The sequence below is a fragment of the Manis pentadactyla genome, chromosome 16 (assembly GCF_030020395.1).
Source record: "Manis pentadactyla isolate mManPen7 chromosome 16, mManPen7.hap1, whole genome shotgun sequence".
Taxonomy (NCBI): Eukaryota; Metazoa; Chordata; class Mammalia; order Pholidota; family Manidae; genus Manis; species Manis pentadactyla.
The window spans coordinates 31,038,379-31,058,668 of NC_080034.1; the positions used below are offsets into that span (position 1 = coordinate 31,038,379).

The following is a 20,290-nucleotide window of genomic DNA, read 5'->3' on the forward strand; positions in this document are numbered from 1 at the left end:
AACTGCATCATAACATGCTGATCCTTTTTTGAATTTATGAAGAAGATTCATGAAATTGCTTTTGTCTTGCCATATATTAGCTCAACCTTACAGATTGTTTCCCCCCATAGGTAATAGAGAAGAGGAAACCTAACCAATGATTGTGGAATAATATGGAAGAAGATAGAAAAAACTTGTTTAATGGGTAAGAAATAAAGCTATGATAAAAAGTTATTAATGAAAACCATTCATCATGGTCTTATGTATGGCCAGTCTGCCATAGGTCGCTGTACTCTTAGTATGTGATCAGTCATTAACTTTGTCTTTTTTTTTTAATTGAAGTGTCGTTGATATACAATCTTACATTGATTTCAGATGTACAACACAGTGGTTCAACAGTTACCCATATTATTAAATCCTCACCCCCTTCAGGGCAGTTACTATCTATCAACATAGAAAGATGTTACAGAATCATTGACTATTCTCCAAGCTGTCCTACTGTCCCCGAGTCACTAGCTCTCTCTTATCCCCATTCTGACCTTTCACCACCTTCTTCCTTCTTACCATTATGAATTGTTCAGTAGTATGAATTAACTTGAGCTAAAAGAGGACACAGCCATGTATGAAGATGAAGATGGGACCTGGAGAGTAGCCACCATACTAAAAGAAGTTGCGGGTAGATCTGGAAGATTCCTGATGGTTGGATAGAAATGGTGTCTGTCACTACCTGTCAAGAGTATTAACCACCTCTTCTCACTTTCCAAACACTGCCATCTGCTGTGATGTTAAGCTTAGTGGGGAATCACATTCATTTAGGCAAGTGTAGGTTGTGTGCCAAGTGGTAATCAAATAGAGTTCCACAGAAAGCCTAATAAAAGATGTGACTCCATTTATGAGATATGAAAATTTTTTATTACACTATTCTATACAGTCTTATTATCAATAATTCAAACATTAGAGATAACCAGAACCCCCTACCTGTATCTTAGCTCCCTCCCAGAGTGTATAAGTATATGATGTGTATTTGTGCAACCTTCTTTGCCTAGTGGCTGAAAATGTGAGTAGGACCCAGACTGTTTTTGACTAGCCACTATTAACTTGACATTTGGGCAAGTTAATTTCTCTGTGCATCAATTCCTTGGGTATAAGTGGGGAGAATAAAATATCTATCTCATAGTGATATTGAGGATTAGTTAGTTCTTATAAGAAAACTTAGAATAATGCCTGGAACATAGTAGGTATTTAGTCAAAGTTAGCTGTAGTTCTCACATATATCCAGTTGGCATTTTTATGTACCACCCCTCCATAGTTGAATCTTTTCCTGATATACTCCAAGAGTTAAATCATCTCAGATAAGGTAAACCCTAGTAGAAGGGTTTTTAAATTTTTCATGAAAGTTTCCTTTTGGCTTCAAGCTTCATTTCTCTCAGAGTATGCTGCTAGATTATGTGTGAGAATGGTTATATACCTTCAGCTCTTCTACCTAGGTTATGGTGTATATGATACTTACAGGTATGAATGAATAAACAACTATGTTCAGTCTATGATAATTTCATCTTACCCATAAGAGTATCTATGTCAAAGCAGGATGCACAATTCTCTTGTTTCTAGATAGGTATGTCAAATTTTTTGTTAAAAGTCCTTCAGTCTATTTTGAAGGACAAATCTTCTTGAGTTTCTTGTTTCACAGAATCCTAATAGTTTTGAAAATGTCGTTGATGTCTTTTCCATGACTTGTCAACACTTAGGTGGTACAGACCATTACCTATTTTAAGAAGGAAGGACATTAAAGGTCATCTCTTTTTTTTTTATTAAGGTATTGTTGATAAACACTCTTACAAAGGTTTCACATGAAAAACAGTGTGGTGACTACATTCACCCATATTATCGAGTCCCCCCACCATTCCCCCTTGCAGTCACTGTCAGTATTGTAAGATGCCACAGAGTCACTACTTGTCTTCTCTGTGCTACACTCTTGGAGTTTGTGAGTCTGCTGCTGTTTTGTTCCTTCAGTTTTACTTTGTTGTTATACTCCACAAATGAGGGAAATCATTTGGTATTTGTCTCTTTGCCTGACTTATTTCACTGAGCATAATACCCTCTAGCTCCATCCATGTTGTTGCAAATGGTAGGACTTGTTTCTTTCTTATGGCTGAATAGTATTCCATTGTGTATATGTACCACATCTTCTTTATCCATTCATCTACTGATGGACACTAAAGTTGCTTCCATATCTTGGCTACTGTAATAAGCATAGGGGTGCACCTGTCTTTTTGAATCTGAGAACTTGTTTTCTTTGGGTAAATTCCTAGGAGTGTAATTCCTGGGTCAAATGGTATTTCTATTTTTAGTTTTTTGAGGAACCTCCATATTGATTTCCACAATGGCTGAACTAGTTTACATTCCTACCAGCAGTGTAGGAGGGTTCCCCTTTCTCCGCATCCTCACCAGCATTCGTTGTTCTTAGTCTTTTCAATGCTGGCCATCCTAACTGGTGTGAGGTGATAGCCCATTGTGGTTTTAATTTGCATTTCCCTGATACTTAGTGATGTGGAGCATCTTCTCATGTGCCTATTGGCCATTTGAATTTCTTCTTTGGAGAATTGTTTGTTCATATCCTCTGCCTATTTTTTAATCAGGTTATTTGCTTTTTGGATGCTGAGGCATGTAAGTTCTTTATATATTTTGGATGTTAACTCCTTGTCGGATATGTTGTTTACAAATATATTCTCCCATACTGTAGGATGTTCAGCTGATGGTATCCTTTGCTGTACAGAAGCTTTTTAGCTTGATGTAGTCCCATTTGTTCATTTTTGCTTTTGTTTCCCTTTCCTGAGGAGATACGTTCAGGAAAAAGTTGCTCATGTTTTATATTCAAGAGATTTTTGCCTATGTTTTCTTCTAAGAGTTTTATAGTTTCATAACTTACAATCAGGTCTTTGATCCATTTAGAGTTTACTTTTGTGTACGGGGTTAGACAATAATTCAGTTTCATTCTCTTGCATGTAGCTATCCAGTTTTGCCAACCCCAGTTGTTGAAGAGGCTGTCATTTTCCCATTGTATGTCCATGGCTCCCTTATCATATATTAATTGACCATATATGCTTGGGTTTATATCTGGGCTCTCTAGTCTGTCCCATTGGTCTATGGGTCTGTTCTTATGCCAGTACCAAATTGTCTTGATTACTGTGGCTTTGTAGTAGAGCTTGAAGTCAGGGAGCATAATCTCCCCAGCTTTATTCTTCCTTCTTAGGATTGCTTTGGCTATGCAGGGTCTCTTGTGGTTCCATATGAATTTTAGAACTATTTGCTCTAGTTCGTTGAAGAATGCTGTTGGTATTTTGATAGGGATTGCAATGTATCTATGATTGCTTTAGGCAGGATGGCCATTTTGACAATATTTATTCTTCCTACCCATGAGCATGGGATGTATTTCCATTTATTGGTATCTTCTTTAATTTCTCTCATGAGTGTCTTGTAGTTTTCAGGGTATAGATCTTTCACTTCCTTGGTTAGGTTTATTCCTAGATATTTTATTCTTTTTGATGCAATTTTGAATGGAATTGTTTTCCTGATTTCTGTTTCTGCTAGTTCATCATTAGTGTATAGGAATGCAACAGATTTCTGTGTATTAATTTTGTATCGTGCAAGTTTGCTGAATTCAGATATTAGATCTAGTAGTTTTGGAGTGGATTCTTTAGTATTTTTTATGTACAATGTCATGTCATCTGCAAATAGTGACAGTTTAACCTCTTCTTTACCAATCTGGATGCCTTTTATTTCTTTGTGTTGTCTGATTGCCATGGCTTAGACCTCCAGTACTATGTTGAATAAAAGTGGGGAGAGTGGGCATCCTTGTCTTGTTCCCGATCTTAAAGGAAAAGCTTTCAGCTTCTCACTGTTAAGTATGGTACTGGCTGTGGGTTTGCCATATATGGCCTGTATTATGTTGAGGTACTTGCCCTTTATACCCATTTTGTTTGAGAGTTTTTATCATGAATGGATGTTGAATTTTGTCAAATGCTTTTTCAGCATCTATGGAGATGATCATGTGAGGTCATCTCTTTTTAATATTTTCCTCCTATATTCTGAGGCTCTACTAGATTATTATGAACTATTCTATCTGCTATGACTGTTTTAGATACTAACTTATAAAAACAGAAATTAATTGTACTGAGTATTTATTATGTGTCAGACACTGTTTTAAGTGCTATACTCATTTATTCATTATCATTTAATTCTGTCATCCACTTATGATGCAGATACTCTTATTATCTTTCATTTTAAAAGCTGAGAAAAGTGAGTCACAGATAACTTGCCCAAAGTCACATTGCAAGTGGCAGCTTTAGGATTCAAACCTAGATCTTGTGGTCCAGAGCCTATGATATTGGCCAGTGGGTGTGGCCTAGTTAATAAATGCTTATAAGGTTTGCTAAGGTGGGTGTGAATTTAAATATGACAATAGCCAAATATCTCCTGAAAAAGTGACCATAGTTAATATATTTCTGCTTGCTTGTGGGAAGAAAAATTTGAAATCACATGTCTTAAGTCTGGGAAAAATGATGAGATGATTATTCATAAATAATTTTTTTTCTTGACCTTATTTAAATGAATACATCTCTCTTGCTTTATTCTGTATCATTTGTAGTAGACAGAAACCACCTGAACTTAAGGGACAGTATGTACATGTTTAGAAGGGATTAGAGTGAGTTGATTTGTAGATTTCCATTTAGCTGCTATTGGTGGAAGCATGCAGACAGGAAGGTTGAACTGTGCAGCAGTTTGGAACTGATTGGTAATTGGAAATTGTTCTTTTGTCCTGTTAAGTAATATTTGAATGACAGTCAGCAGAAGGTTGTGTACGAGAAGAAAAAGCCAGAGAAAGGTGACTTATGGGTCTTATAATTAGAATGTCACTTATAAATGATGGTCTAAAGAGTAAATGTACATTAACAATCGACATTTATATAGGAACTGGAAGGAGTTATAGTATGTGGTTTTTGTTCTGGGATCTGTCTTGTCATATGGAAGCACTGGCTTTTCTTTTTTTCAAATAGCAGCACTTCATTTCCTTTTGAAATACAGTAAAGTACAAAGAATATGTGACATTTAAAGTAGCAAGTATGCTGATGAAATGTCTTTGCTTTCCTGTAAGGTGTGGCTACGTATAGTTGGTGATGTTTTCTTCTCTCTGCATCTTTTTTTTAAACTCCATATCCTTTTATGAGAATCCCTTATGAATGTTGATCAGAGTTATGGCTCTTAGTATATATGTCCTTTACAACAGTGTCTTAAAGGGTGGTCCAGGGCCCCTGAGACTCTTTCTTATGAACAAAACTGTGAGATTTATGAATAAAACTATGGTCATAACAGTATTAAAACATTACTTGCTTACAAGTATGCAGTGGAGTTTTTCAAAGGCTGCATAATGTGCAACCAGCTAAATACAGAAACAGGAGAATCTAGCTGTCTTCCTTAATCCAGACATTAAGATTTGCAAAAATATAAAATCTTCCTCTAGCTTTGCAATGAGAGCACTGGGGTTTGTTTCTACATTGATCTATCACAATGACCCCAGTGTGGGCCAGAAAGTCCTAGTGCCCTGTCTAGTGACTGGACTGAGTGGTGGCAGTGCCCACCGCACAGCTCCTCCATTCTAGTGACATCCTGGTAGACTGGGGCTGTGTCTCCCAAGCTAGAGAAGTGAAACTTCTGTTCCATTTTCATAATTATGCTAGAGGGTATATTCTAGAGTATAAGGAGCTGTGAAAACTGGAGAAAGGACAGCTTGGTTTTAAATAGGAACACCATGCAACCTTGCCAATGACCCCCACTGATATGTACCAAATTTGGAATGTTCTTTATATTGTTTGTTCCCAACTTTAGGAGGACCAAAAAGACCTTTCAGGATAGCCTTTTATTTGACAGTATTAATTGAGCATCTACTATGTGGTAGCCCTGTTCTAGGGGCTAGAAAAAAGTCAATGAATAAAATAAAAGCAAAAAAGCTTCCACCCTCATGGAGTTTCTATTCCAGACTTTGAGTCCTTTGCTCTAGTCACAGCTCTCTCTTCAGGGGAACCTCAGAGTTGATGATAGCCACTGTAGCTACTGAACATTGCCTGGTGTTTCTCAATGTCTGAGTGCTGAGGACAGAGTGGGAAATGTTTGACATTTTGTGATTTTATATTATTAAAACACACCAAATGGTTTAGGAGTTTTACAGTCTTACCTGGAACCTAAAGGTGGGCCTTTCCAGTCACCTTGTTGTGGTTATTTTAATCTTGTTTTGTTTTCAAAGTTAGTTCCACTTCTATCAGGAAATTTAACTTTAAAAGAATTAAATGCCAACTGATGTTAAATTTATTCTAATTGTTTTTTATTATTTGTAGAAAAATGTTCACACATGCATGAGATTTTCCTTGCCTGGTGAGTTGCTCCCAAGACCCTGTAATTTGTTTAATAGACTTTTATACAGAAAGAGATTACTTGGCTCATTAGATTGAGTCACTTAATAATGACTTGAAGGTTAACTAATGCAGCCATCAGACTCCTGCTCATGGGCTGGATGTCTATCACATCGCTCACTAACTTCAGCCATTTCCAAACGCAGACAATTGGAATACCATTAGAATATTAATGGAAAAAGAAACTGACATTCAAAATGTGAATGACCAAAAATCATCTCTAAAGGTTATTTTAAGATACACTTTAACAGAAGCTCTTTTTTTTTTAATTGGAGAGCATTGTGTCCTTACCATCATTGAAGGTATGAAAGGAGCTTTTTAAATTAGAATGTACCAAATGGCTGTTGCCTATTCACCATTGCCACCTGTCAGGCACCCTATTCTAAGCTATTCCTGGTGTACCAAAGATCACAATGTCTAAGGTTCAAATAAAACCCCCGTTTTCTGCCAAGGTGGAAGAGATGTAGTCATTTGGCTGCTCAGGGTTGATGGGGGTGAAACTGAGAGATACTCTCTTTTTTTTAATCCCACACCTTGCCTCCATCTTCAGAAGGCATGTGGAGCCTCTAATCTTTGAGCCTTTCCAGATTCTGAAGTTCTAACCAGCTTGCTTATTTATTTCTCCCTGATGTAGGCAGCATTGAAGTTTTAGCATGCGCTTGTCTATTACACTTTCCTTTCCTCCATTTACTTTGCAGATTCCAAAATACTGATGATAGCTTTCATCTGCTGTTGTGTCATCTCCCATTCTTTCTGACCTGATGAATTTATGCCCTTTTTTACCCGGAGCTAAAAGTGTTTTCAATCTGCCATGTTTTATTGGAAAATCAGGTTTTAACATATAGAGTGCATGCAACATACCAAGAATTGAGTTAGGCACCTGGTCTTTTCTCTAATTTAAAAATCCCTTCATGTTTTATTGATGTTAGAAAATTCACGTTAGTGTTATTCACCTATTATTTTTTGAGCACCTTCTATATGCTGGGCACTATCACATAAATGATTTCATTTAATCATCACATCAGCTCTGTAAGGCATATAGATGTTAAACCTCATTTTAATGAATATGGAAACAAATTTAAAGTCACAGATGTAGTAAAAGGTAATACCAGGTTTAAGATAAGGTTTATACTACATGTGTATCAACTATCTATTGGATATTAGGCTGATAGCTATTGTGAGTTTTGAAGCAGGGGAATGCAGTACTGGATGAAAATCCTTTTTTTTTTGTTTAATGCAGTGATAATATTTAAGGTCATAGTAGATCTAGAAAAATAGGAGGCCTCAAGGTCAACTAGCAGTTAAAGCAGTAGTAATTCAGGATTATTAGTGTTAAGGGCCTAGATTAATGTGGAGAGGGCAGCAGTAGCAATGGGGAAGGTAATTAAGTTTTAGAAGCCATTGGGGTGGCGGCATTTGAATCCATTCTCTTAAATAAGCTGTTGTAACAAAGAACCTAGACACGAGTGTGGTACTCTCCTTTCTGAGTACAAATTCATAGGTTTTGGTAGCTAATTTGACTGTGACATGAATAAGGAGTTAAAGAGAATGTGAAGTTTTCAAGTCAGGTGACTACTAGTGCCATATCTAGGACTGGAGAAAGGTAGGGAGAAGTGCATGGGTAAAGTAGTAATTTAACAACATTGCAGGTGAATTTCATGGTTTCTTGGAGCTATGAATACTGAGATGTCTTCGGTATTCTTTTCTTTGTTTTTTTGACATTGTCTGAATGCCCTGTAATCATATTATACACTATTACACAAAGTTGTCTTCATTCTGTTATGTTGTTTCTTGGTAGGCAAGATAGATTTATGTTTTGAAACTAATCTTTAGTAATTTTAAATCTATTACCTGAGGGTCATTTTTTTTCCTTGTTGGAAACAAGTCCTCTGATTGTATTAGCACATAAAGGTTTTCACAAATCAATTAAAAAAAACAAGAAGCTAGTATAAAAGACATCAATTGACAGTTCACATAAAGAGAATAAAAAAGATCAATAGTCACCATAATTAAAGACATAGAAACAAACAGTATATGAATGTATATATGTAATTTTCAAATGTCAGATTGAAAATTGCTTAAAGATGTGTCAATCCCCAGTATTGGGGAAACATGCAATCTCAAATACTGGTGGGAGGTGAATAAGGGAGTGTAAATTTATGCAACCTTTTTGGAAGGCAGTTTGATGATATCTATCTAAAATTTAAATGCATATACATCCCTTGACACAGCAATTCATCTTCTGTAAATTATCTCACTTACACACTTGCATAAGTCTGTCATGATATATGCCCAAGAATATCCATGGTGCCTTGTTTGTAATAATAAAACAATGAAAACAGCATAATTTTTTACTTGTAGGGGAGTTAGTTAAATGAGTTATGCTGTCCATATCATAGAATATGACATAGTCTTTAAAAAGAGTGAGGTAAAGCCAGATATATGGGAAAATGTCCAAGATATGTTGTTAAAAAAAAAAACAGGAGGTAGAATAATGTAGATGATGGGGTCCAATTTATATCAGAAAGTTATATTTCTAAATGCATAAAATATTCCTGGAAGTGTGCCCCAGTAGGGCGCTCAGTTAACCATAGTTACCTCTAAAGGATTAATCAGGGATGGAAAGCAGATGGAGAGTTTTTACTCTTGAAATTTTTATATTCTGTACACATACTATTTTTTTTTAAGTACATAAAATTGATATGATAAAAGAACTGGCTGCCCTTTGCTAAACTAAAAAACACTATGGAGAGTTTCAAGCTTTATCTATACCTCATCCCTGTTCTTTACCCTACTCCTTATTATTTTGAAACAAATCCTAGGTATTGTTTCTTCCATAAATATTTTCTTATGTTCCCTTAAAGGGTAGGAATTCTTTTTAAAAAAATATATAGCCACAATAATCATCACACATATAAAAATTGACAGTAATTCCTTAATATCACCAAATCTCTAATAGTATTCAAATATCCCCAATTATTTGATTTTTAAAAATAGCTTGTTTGAACTCTGTGTTCAACATTATGCAAAGTCAAAGTCACACTAATTCTCTAGGGTAAAGATACCAGACTAAGAATATAGACATCTTCATTGAGATCAGTTAAAGGTCAAAAGGCCCGGAGCAACTTGGCTTGGAATGTTTGAGTGTTCCGCAAGGGTATCTCAGCATAACCCGTGACTTCACTGTAAACAGCCCTAGCAAACAGACAATAACCCAGCCCACCTTGTGGGCAGGGCAGGTGGTACAAGTCCACACCCTAAGCCCTCAGTTCCCAAAAGTCCTCAACTGCCTATAAATCCCCTAGACAGTGCATCACCCCGGCTCTCTTGTCCCCTCCTGGCATAAGCCAGGAGCTCTGTCTGTCTGCTCACTGTATATCTAATAAAAGTCCCCCTGGCTCTCCTAAAAAAAAAAAAAATAGCTTGTTTGATTCAGGATCCAAATAAAGTTCAAACATTGCTATTAGTTGATTGCTTCCTTCTCTCTTGCCTTCCCCTGCTTTTTCATTGTAATCCATGTGTTAAAGAAACTGAGTCATTTTTCTTGTAGAGTTTCCTTCAATGTGAATATTGGTGACCTTCAATGTGAATATCCCAGTAGTGTCAGTTAACCTTTATTATGTCCTTTACTATGTTTTATACAGATTTATAGTTAAATCTAGAGACTAATTAAATTCAGGTTCTGTTTTTGGGGAAGAAGTACTTAATAAGTGTTGGTGTATATTTCCATCAGGAGATACATAATGTCTTGTTATCTTTTTATGTGTGATGTTAGTAGCCATTGATGATCATTGCCTAGGTTCATTAATTCATCCAAGTCTTCCATAAATGGAGCTAGTAGCTTGTGGCATTGGCCAATATATTAAGTATTCTAGGGTATACAACATTTAGGTACAGGTTATTTTAAACACTTCCTAACTTTTTATATTGTCTGCAGCTCTTTCCGTTGGTATTCTAGTTGATCTGTGCATCCTTGCATCATGGTTTAAAGTCCTTTGTTTGATCAGATTGGTGTTTTCAAACCTCAATTTAAAAATTACTTTTGCTTTTTCAGTTTTCATCAGGATATTTTTCTCCCTTTTGCAGGTATGTAGAAGGAATCTTACACATAAGTATTAATAATTTGTCAAAGAGAACACTAAAATAGAAAGTTGTTTGTTCATTCATTCATTCTTTCCTTCAACAAAGTTTATTAAGTACCTGCTGTGTTCTTGACACCATGTCTGCCTCAGGTTGGTTATAGCTGTGACACAATCAAGCAGGCAATTACAGGGCAACATGGTAGATGCTGAGGAAGGGAAGGCACACATGTGTGCTCTAAGAGTGCCTGCAAGGTACACCTAACTCAGTCTGGGAGGGCAGTGGAAGGTTTCCTAGAGGAAGCATAAGTAAGAATTGGGCTAAGGGAAGAGTGAGTGACCAGGGGTGTGAGGAAAATATTCTAGGGGAGGGAATAGCTGTGGAAAGGCCTGAAAGTAAGAGAAAGCAGTTCATTAGGGGAACTAAAACTAATTAGGAACAGCTGGAGCAAAGCTGCAGCATGAGGCAAGAGGGATGGGCTAGAGAGGTGTGCAGGACCAGGCCATGAAAGACTCGAGGAGCCGTGATGAAGAGTTGGGCTTTATGCCCAAAGCAGTGATAATGATATGTTTGGATTTTAGGCTGAGTGAGGGAAGACTTATCAAAAGGTAGTTCCAGTATTGTGGGCTAGAATTGATGGTGGTTCAAATTACATTAGAGGCAATGGAAATGGAAGTCGTTTTGTTCATTCTGTAAGAGAATAATTAGTTAGCACCTGTTGTTTGGTAGGTGCTGTTCCAAGCACTTGGGATTCAGCAGTGACCAAAATAGGCAGAACTCCTTGTCCTCGTGGAGCTTATAGTCTAGTGGGGAGAAGGACAATAAACAAGTAATATACACTATGTTTAAATTGTGGTAATTGCAAGGAAGATAAATCAGGAAGGGGAATGAGGATAAGGGAATGTTAAGTGGGGAACAATCTTATATAGAGTGACTAGCGAGGGCTTCCCTGAGAAGGTAGCATTTGAGCACATACCTGAATGAAGTGAGAAAGCAAGCCATTCCGATCCAGGGAAGAGCATTCGATGCAGAAGAAACAGGTTTTGCATGGGCCTTGAGATCAGAGAGTGCCTGGTGTGTTGGAGGAACAGTGAGGAGGCTAGTGGCTAAAGCGGAATACGTGAGCTTGAGAATAAGGGGTGATGAGGTCAGATGGCCTTGTTGGTCTTTGTAAAGATGTGATGGAGAGAAATAGAGTGAGATTCAAATGAGAGAATGAGTAAGGTTTGGGGATAGACTGGATATGGTAAAGGGGAAAAAGTCTTAATCATTGAGGTAGGGAACACAGTGATATGAACATTTTTAGTTTGTTTAAGAGAGTAAAGCATCTGGAGTGAATAAGTTTAGATACCTATTATCATGCAAATCTTTTTTTATTACAACACTGGGGCAGAGGCAATATCGATTACACCCATTATGAAGCGGGAAGGGTTTCTCACCATAGGACAATTATCCTCTGGTTTTACAGTTCTCTAACTAGGGACAGATTTGACTGTTCAGCAGCCAGGGGAAAGCCTGAGTGATGGGGCAGCAATTCTGCACTAGATATGGATGGAGCCTTTAGGGTACTGTACATTGTCCCCTAACACATTATCACATCCCATGTGCGTCTCTGCACGTGTACACACACACACACACACACACACTTGCATTTTGTCCTTATCTGTAGTCTTTAAGATATCTGCTACATTCCTAGTTGACATTAATGTAGTTAAGTAGTATAGCAGCTGCTTCTATTGGGACAGAAGTCATTATGATTTTGTGTCTGTATTAAACATGGTTTCAGGAGATGTATCCATCTATTGTATCCTCATTTACTGATGATCTACATTAAATCTCTGTGTGATGCCTGGGTTACAGAGATGACAATGACATGGTCATTGTTCCATGTCTCAAGGACTTCATAGTCTAATAAGGTAGACAAAGGAAACCAGGGATTGCATTTAGGCATGCTATAATATTGGCTTTGAAGAGGGTATTTTGGGAAGACCAAGGAAGGGTTTCTTAAGCGCTAGGCTGTGTTAGGTAAATTTCTAAAAGAAGAAAATAGCTTCTGAATCCATAGCTTTTCATTTACTGCTTATGTATATAACACTCCCTTCTACCTTCTGTCCTTTCAAAGTCCCTCAGACCCATATTCCTGAGGAAAGCTTTGTTTACGGGTCCCTGAGTGACCTTCCTTATTCTTTCCCAGTATTCTGTAGACTATAATAGCCAGAAGGAAACAACTACAAGGTCAGTTAACAGAAAGCAAGTGTAAAGCAGGTTCATATATAGTTTATCTTATATTAATTTATAATTAGAATTAATAAACTTATAAAAATAGAACTATTTAGAAGTAAATAAAGTGGATTCTATCCATTAGAACAGTATTTCTCAAATTTGTGACATCTGTTTACACTGTCGTGATTTTTGCCACATTCCAGTAAAATCTGTACGGTTACTTAATATTTTTCTGTAAACCAAATTATGTTTTTTTTTCTAACTTAAAAGCCCACTTGAACTTTATCCTAAAAAGTAGCCATGGAGTTGTGGATTTTCTGTTATTTCATAAAACACATTAAAATAATATATGAGTACTAAATTTAAAAATATTTACCCCTGGAGACTCCCAGTTCTGGATAAGACTAAGCATATTCCACCACTGAATGCAGCTAAAAACCTGGACAGAACACACAGAACAGCAATTTGAGGACTCTGAAAAGTCCATAGTAGCAGGTAGATTAGAGGAGACCGCGATTTAAAGTACCATCATCCAGCTGGGAGTTTCCCTTTTTATTTCTAGTGTTCTCTGGCCTGGCCTGGACTCTGTGCAGCACAGGCCTGGAAGTAGGCACCAGGAATAGAAAGAGAGAGCTCCAGGATAAGCCCTCTAGTTCTGACTTGAGTGTGAAAAAAAATTTCTAACACCCAGAGAAAGAGAGGTGGAAACTCCCCCCTTTAACAAATTTCTCTCCATTCCCTCGTGCCCCAGTCTCTAGGTAATCCCTGTGGTGTTGGTGCTGGTGGTGAGAGCCAGCAGGGGCCCACAGATGCCTAAGAACTCTGAGGGAGGGGGACCTCCCTCTCTAGTCGGAGAAGCTATAGTCCTAAAAAGGTGGGACAAACTCCCATCGCTTTTTCTTTCTGTTTTCCTACTGCCTAGCTCCCAAAATACATGGTTAAATGGGTTAGCAAAAGCCCCAGATTTCTGGCTGGAGCACAGAAAGGGGAACTACAAAGATCTGAAAAGTACTGGGAGACACTGGAGAGGGAGGGCCTCGGAAAGCAACCCCATGCAAATTGTTCCAAAATTTCTAGGCTTATCCCCAAAGTGGCACATTCGTGGATCTGATCCTAAATAGCATACCAAAACTTTGAGAAATGAACTGAGGTAAATCTTTGTCCAGGTCCTATACTGGCCACTGGGTAGCACTCATGCCAGACAGAACTGGATAGCTCTGCAAAGGCTTTGAATGTGGAATGGACATTTAACTCATACCCCACAGAAGCTTGGTTGGAACTTGTAACCTGAATCCAACCAGCTTGATTGCCTGCTAAAACAAAAATAGCAACATAGGATTTTTCCATAGGATTTAAACAAGACTCAGAGTCTCATAATATTAAAAATGTACAGGATAGAATACAAAATTATTTGGCCTACAAAAAAATAGGAAAATTTTAACCGATGTGAAGGAGACAACCAACAGATGCCAACACTGAGATAATACCTCTCCCCTACACATGGGTTATGCCTTTATTTCAATTTGATTGGCAAGCCTAGGGGGCCACATGTCCACTGCTGGACTAGTGACCATTGCCAGGGAGTACCTTGCATGAACTGGCTGGGACTTCTCAGGACCCCCCACCTCTCCCGTCTCTGCAGAGCTAGTGCTGAGGCCAGCTTCTCCTGAAGTACATGGCCCTGTGAAGGAAGAGTGGCTGCTCAGGGTAAACACACACACACAACTACAGTCAGACTTCATAAAAACTTATCTAATGGGTTCTCTGATTGGTAAGGGACTTTTCTGTAGTAAGGTACAAAGAGGAATGAAAAAGAGATAACCTATCTTATGGCTCATTGCAAATTTTATTAAGCCCTTTATGTGTTCTCCCTTTGTGTGTGATTCTTTCTATTTTTATTTTTTAGGCAGATGGATAAGTCAAGGCCAATTGTCACTTTAGCAGTGAGATAAGTAACCAGTTGAAGAATGCAGATGTAGAGAGCCACCCCTTAGGCTTTGTAGCTGCAGATAACAGCCCCTGACCAGCAAATGCTATCTAGTCAGCAGTCCACATCAGCTGCCCACACCGGTCCATGGATTGTAGCAGCAGACTCCGTGTATGAACTTTGGTGCAGTTTTCACCTGCCATCCTCTCTTTGGAAAGATATATTCTAGGTGTTCATCGATACTCCCTAGGTTTGTCTGCCACTGTGATTTCTCTTGAGTCCCCAGTGGTGCTGTATCATTTGAAGTTTTGCTTTAGTATGTCTTCATAGTGTTTCCTTTTCCTATTCTGCTTGAATTATCCCTATGCACACCAGCTACTTAAGAATGCAAAGCAGAGAATTCCAGAATGCATGCTTCAGAGAGAAGATACTGAAAGTAACAGGGCTTTATTTTTGTTTTACTTAATTTAATTTAATTTATTTATTATAATTGGTAGTATTACAAGTTCTTAAAGCCTTAAGTGTATCAAGTTTTAAGCTGTGCAAGCAAAAAGGGGTCTGGAGATAATTTTAAATTGTAAACAGACCTACAGCATTAAAATGGCAAGAGTAGATTGTGAGGGATTAAATAGCTGGATTTTACTTGAAAATGGACTAATAAGAGCCCAAAGTAATAATTTTTACATTACCTTTATAGTATTTGACCAATGGGAAGGGGATTTTGTAGGGGTCAAGTAGAAGAATCTTAACAGTTAAGCTAGTCTTAGTCCTAACTTTGTTAGCAGTGTCAGCTTGAGATCTGGAGCAAGTCTCAGGATTACTCTATATAATGATCTTTTCTTGAGCTCTAGTGCCAGGCACTGCTCTAAGCATTTATATGTTAACTCATTTAATCCTTAAAACTGCCTTATGAAGTAGCAACTATTTTTCTCATTTCATTTGTGAGGAAACTGAGGCCCACAGAGATTATTTACCCAAGATCATATACAATAGTAAGAACAGAGCTAGAATTCCAACCCTGGCAGCTTGTTTTGGCCTTTCAACCACTATGCTGTAGTGCCTCTGTTTACTTACACATGACATTAAAAATATGTACTATAACTATTTTTCAAAGTTGTAGGAAACAAAATGAAACAAAGTACTTTTATTAGGGAAATAATGCTATGCAAAAGAAAACTGGTGCAAACTGTGGTGGGAGAGCCCAATACTAATGTTGGCAATTACTATGGGAAGCCCTTTTCTAGAGAACTGTGACATTTAGAATCATAGAATCATAAGGTTAAAAGGCTCTCTAAGGCCTTGTCCTAAGAGGACTTTATCTAAAACAAAAGATCCCAGATTTTTAAAGTTTCCTGCACCTGTAAAATACACACTTGCACACACGTACATCTGCTGTCATCACCATAAGGGAAAGGGCTTTTAACACCAAGAACATTGTGAGATATCATCTCTTAATAAAGAACAGTGTTTTGCAATAATAAAACAGATAGGAGTATTACCCTGAGCAGTGGCAATATTTGGTAATATTGGTCTGAAGATTAGTGGTTGGGAAATTCATTTATCTGGACTGGTGGGTTTAGGTCCTGTTAAGTTAAGATAAATTACCTTGGATAGAATACAGTGAACTCCCAAATGATGGCATCTATCCTATCAATTGGAAGCCTGTTCAGGAAAATACTAGTTGAACTGTAGTTTACCCTGCTAGTAAAGCTTTCAGTGTTTGCAACACTGAAAAGCCCTTGCCTATCCAGGTTCTCCGTGTTTATTTCCCATCTTCCATATGAGATTGTGATTCTGAGGGTCTGTTTGTGTTGAACAAAATGTTTTAATGCTTTTTCTTTTTTTTTAATGTTAAAAAAATAAAATTTACCATATTTACCATTTTAAAGTGTACAATTCAATAGTGTTAAGTATATTCACATTGTTATGTAACATCTTCAGGACCTTTTCATCTCGCAAATCTAAAACTCTATACCCATTAAACAACAATTCCCATTTTCCCGTCTCCCCAGTTCCTGGCACCCACCACTGTATTTTCTGTTCCTATGATTTTGACTATTTTAGATATCTCATATAAGTAGAATTACACAGCATTTGTTTTTTTTTTTTGTGGCAGGTTTATTTCACTTAGCATCATGTCCTCAAGGTTCATCCATGTTGTAACGTGTCAGAATTCTTTCTTTTTTAAGGTTAATATTCCATTGTATGTATATGCCACAGTTTCTCTCTTCATCCACTGGTGGACACTTATCTGATGATCAGTGATCTTGAGCATCTTTTCATATACTGTTGGCCATTTGTATATCATCTTTGGAGAAATGTCTATTCAAGTCCTTTGCCCATTTTTTAACTGAGTTATTTGATTTTTTGTTGTTCTTGTATAAACCCCTTATCAGCTATATGGTTTAAAACTTTTTCCCCCATTCTGAAGGTTGCCTTTTTATTCTTTTGATTGTGTTCTTTGATGGACAAAAGTTTTTAATTTTGATATAGTCTTATTTGTCTATTTTTGTTTTTGTTGCCCGTGCTTTTTGGTGACATATCCAAGAAATCATGGCCAACTTCAGTGTCATAAAGCTTTTCCCATTTTCTTCTAGGAGTTGTATAATTTTAGGTCTTAACATTGAAGTCTTTAATCCATTTTGAGTTATTTTTTGTGGTGTAAGATAAGACCTAAACTTCATTCCTTTGCATGTGGATATCTAGTTTTCCCAGCACTGTTTGTTGAAGAGACTTCCCTATTGAAGGTCTTGACACTCTTGGTGAAGATTATTTGACCGTATAAATGAGGGTTTATTTCTGCGCTTTCTGTTCTAGTCCATTGGTCTATTTATCTTATGACAGTACCACACTGTTTTTCATTACTGTAGCTTTGTAATAGGTTTTGAATTCAGAAACTGAATCCTCCAACTTTGTTCTTTTTCAGAATTGTTTTGGCTATTCAGAGTCCTGTGAGATTCCATATAAATTTTAGGGTAAATTTTTCTATTTTTGTAAAAAGATGGCATTGGGCTTTTGATAGAGATTTCATTGAATCTGAGATTACTTTGGATAGTATAGACATTTTAACAAGAATCTATGAATCTATTTTCTAATCCATGAAATTGAGATGTCTTTCCATATATTTGTGTTTTCTTCAATTTCTTTCAGCAATGTTTGTAGTTTGTAGTATACAAGTCTTTCACCTCCTTGGTAAGATTTATTCCTAAGTATTGTATACTTTTTTATGCTTTTGTAAATGAAATTGTTTTCTTACTTTCCTTTTTGGATTGTTCATTGTTAGTGTATGGAAACACAACTAACTTTTGTGTTGATTTTGTGTCTTGCAACTTTGCTGAATCTGTTTATTCTTGCTTTGCGTATGTGTGTGTGTGTGTGCATGTGTATGTGTGTGTAACCTTTGGCATTTTCTACATATGAGATCATGTATCTGTGAATAGAGGCCATTTTATTTTTTCCTTTCAGCACTTTAAATATTCCTTCCCACTCGCTTCTTCTAGCTACAACATTTCTGCTGAGAAATTGATGATAACCATATGGAAGCTCACTTGTATATGACAAATTGTTTTTCTCATTTATTTCAATACTCTATCTTTGTCTGACTTTAGACAGTTTGATTATGTGTCTTGCTGTGGTTCTCTTTGAATTTTTTAGTTGGAGTCTTGAGCTTCTTGAATGTGTATGTTAATTTCTTTCCTCAGATTTGGGGGTTTTCAGCCATTATTTCTTCAAATAAGCTCTCTGTCCCTTTTGCTCTCTTTTGTTTCTGGGGTTCTCATGGTGTGTGTATTAGTCCTTTTAATAGTTTCCCATTAGTCTGTTAGCTTCCTTCACTTTTCTTCATTCATTTTTTTTCTTTCTTGCTCCTCAATTTCAAATGACCTGTCTTCAAGTTCACTAATTCTTTCTTCTGCTTTATCACTTTGATATTAAACCCCTCTAGTGAATTTTTTTCATTTCAGTTATGTTTTTTTCAGTTCCAGAATTTCCATTTGATTCTTATTTTATAGTTTCTATCTCTGATACTCTTATTTTGTTCATGCATTGTTTTCTTTGTTTTGTTTAGTTGTTTATCTGTGTTTTCTTTTAGGTCATTGAATATCTCCATGACTGTTATTTTAAATTTCTTGTTAGGTAGCTCATAGATGTGCATTTATTTAGAGTCTGTTTCTGGAGTTTATTTTGTTCCTTTGTTGGGTCATGTTTTCCTGTTTCTTTGAATCCTTATAATTTTTTACTAGGATTTTGGCATTTGATGAAACAACCACCTGTCCCACTCTTTGTGTACTAGATTTATGCATGGAAAGACCTTCACTATACTTAGCCCAGAGTGATTTGGGCTGATTTCTTGCTCTCCCTGCTGTCTGCTTGCAGAACTACACCTGTAATATGCTGCTTGCCTCAGGTTTCAGTGGCTTTGATACTCTGATGCTAGTCTGGTCAGTGCTCTGAGTCACATGAGACAGAAATCAGTCCCTCAGGGAGACTCCAGACAAGCCAGAACATTGGGTACATTGTCCACTCTTGTTTCTGTCCATAGGAAGGAGTCCTGGTTTGAGGAGGTTTCCTCCTCATTGCTCGGCACTATGCTGTGAAAGGGGAGGGATATGAATGACCACACAAAATACTATGAATTTTCCTTTTGCTGGAATCTCTTGATTTTACAATGCTGTATGCTATAGCTTCTCAACTGATCTCTAGAGTTCTCACAATGGTATTTTGGTCCATATATTGTTGTTAATCCAGTGTGTCTGTTGAGGAACAAAAGACTATAGCTTCCTCATTTGCAATTGCCCCCATCATTCCTAATGATTTTTGTTTTTATTTTTATTTTATTTTAATTAAAGTATCATTGATATACAATATTCTGAGGTTTTCACATGAACAACATTGTGGTTTCAACATTCACCCATGTTACCATCCCTCACCTCCCCATTGCGGTCACTGTCCATCAGCGTAGTAAGATGCTATGGGGTCATTACTTGTCTTCTCCATGCTGTACTGGCTTCCCTGTGACCTACCTGTATTGTGATTACTAATTATAGTCCCCCTTAGTCCCTTTCTCCCTCCCTCCCCTCCCACCCTCCTCAACCCTATCCCTTTTGTAACTGCTAGTATCTTCTTGGAGTCTGTGAGTCTGCTGTTGTTTTATTCCTTCAGTTTTGCTTTGTTACACTACACAAATGAATGAAATCATTTGGTACTTGTCTTTCTCCACCTGGCTTATTTCACTGAGCATAATACCCTCTAGCTCTATCCATGTTGTTGCAAGTGGTAGGATTTGTTTTCTTTTTATGGCTGAATAATACTCCATTGTGTCTATGTACCACATCTTTATCCATTCATCTACTGATGGACACTTAGGTTGCTTCCATATCTTGGCTATTGTAAATAGTGCTGTGATAAACACAGGGGTTCATATGCCTTTTTTTTTATTAAGGTATTATTGATATACATTCTAATGAAGGTTTCACATGAAAAACAATGTGGTTACTACAGTCACCCATATTATTGAGTCCCCCCACATACCCCATTGTAGTCACTGTCCATCAGTATAGTAAGATGCCACAGAGTCACTACTTGTCTTCTTGTGCTACACTGTCTTCCCCATGAT

At 37.1% G+C, this 20,290-nt stretch overlaps 1 protein-coding gene across 14 annotated transcripts in view; it reads left to right on the forward strand.

The window, feature by feature from the left end:
- USP49 (ubiquitin specific peptidase 49) overlaps window positions 1–20,290 on the forward strand; it is an 83,049-nt gene that overhangs the window by 31,653 nt on the left and 31,106 nt on the right. For 13 of the 14 annotated variants that reach the window (XM_057494000.1, XM_057493992.1, XM_036927576.2 and 10 more), the window contains one exon: window positions 111–184. The exons of the other annotated variant lie outside the window; for it this stretch is intronic. The gene's annotated coding sequence lies outside the window, so the exon portion shown is untranslated. The remainder of the gene's footprint in view (window positions 1–110; window positions 185–20,290) is intronic. 14 annotated transcript variants of the gene reach the window in all.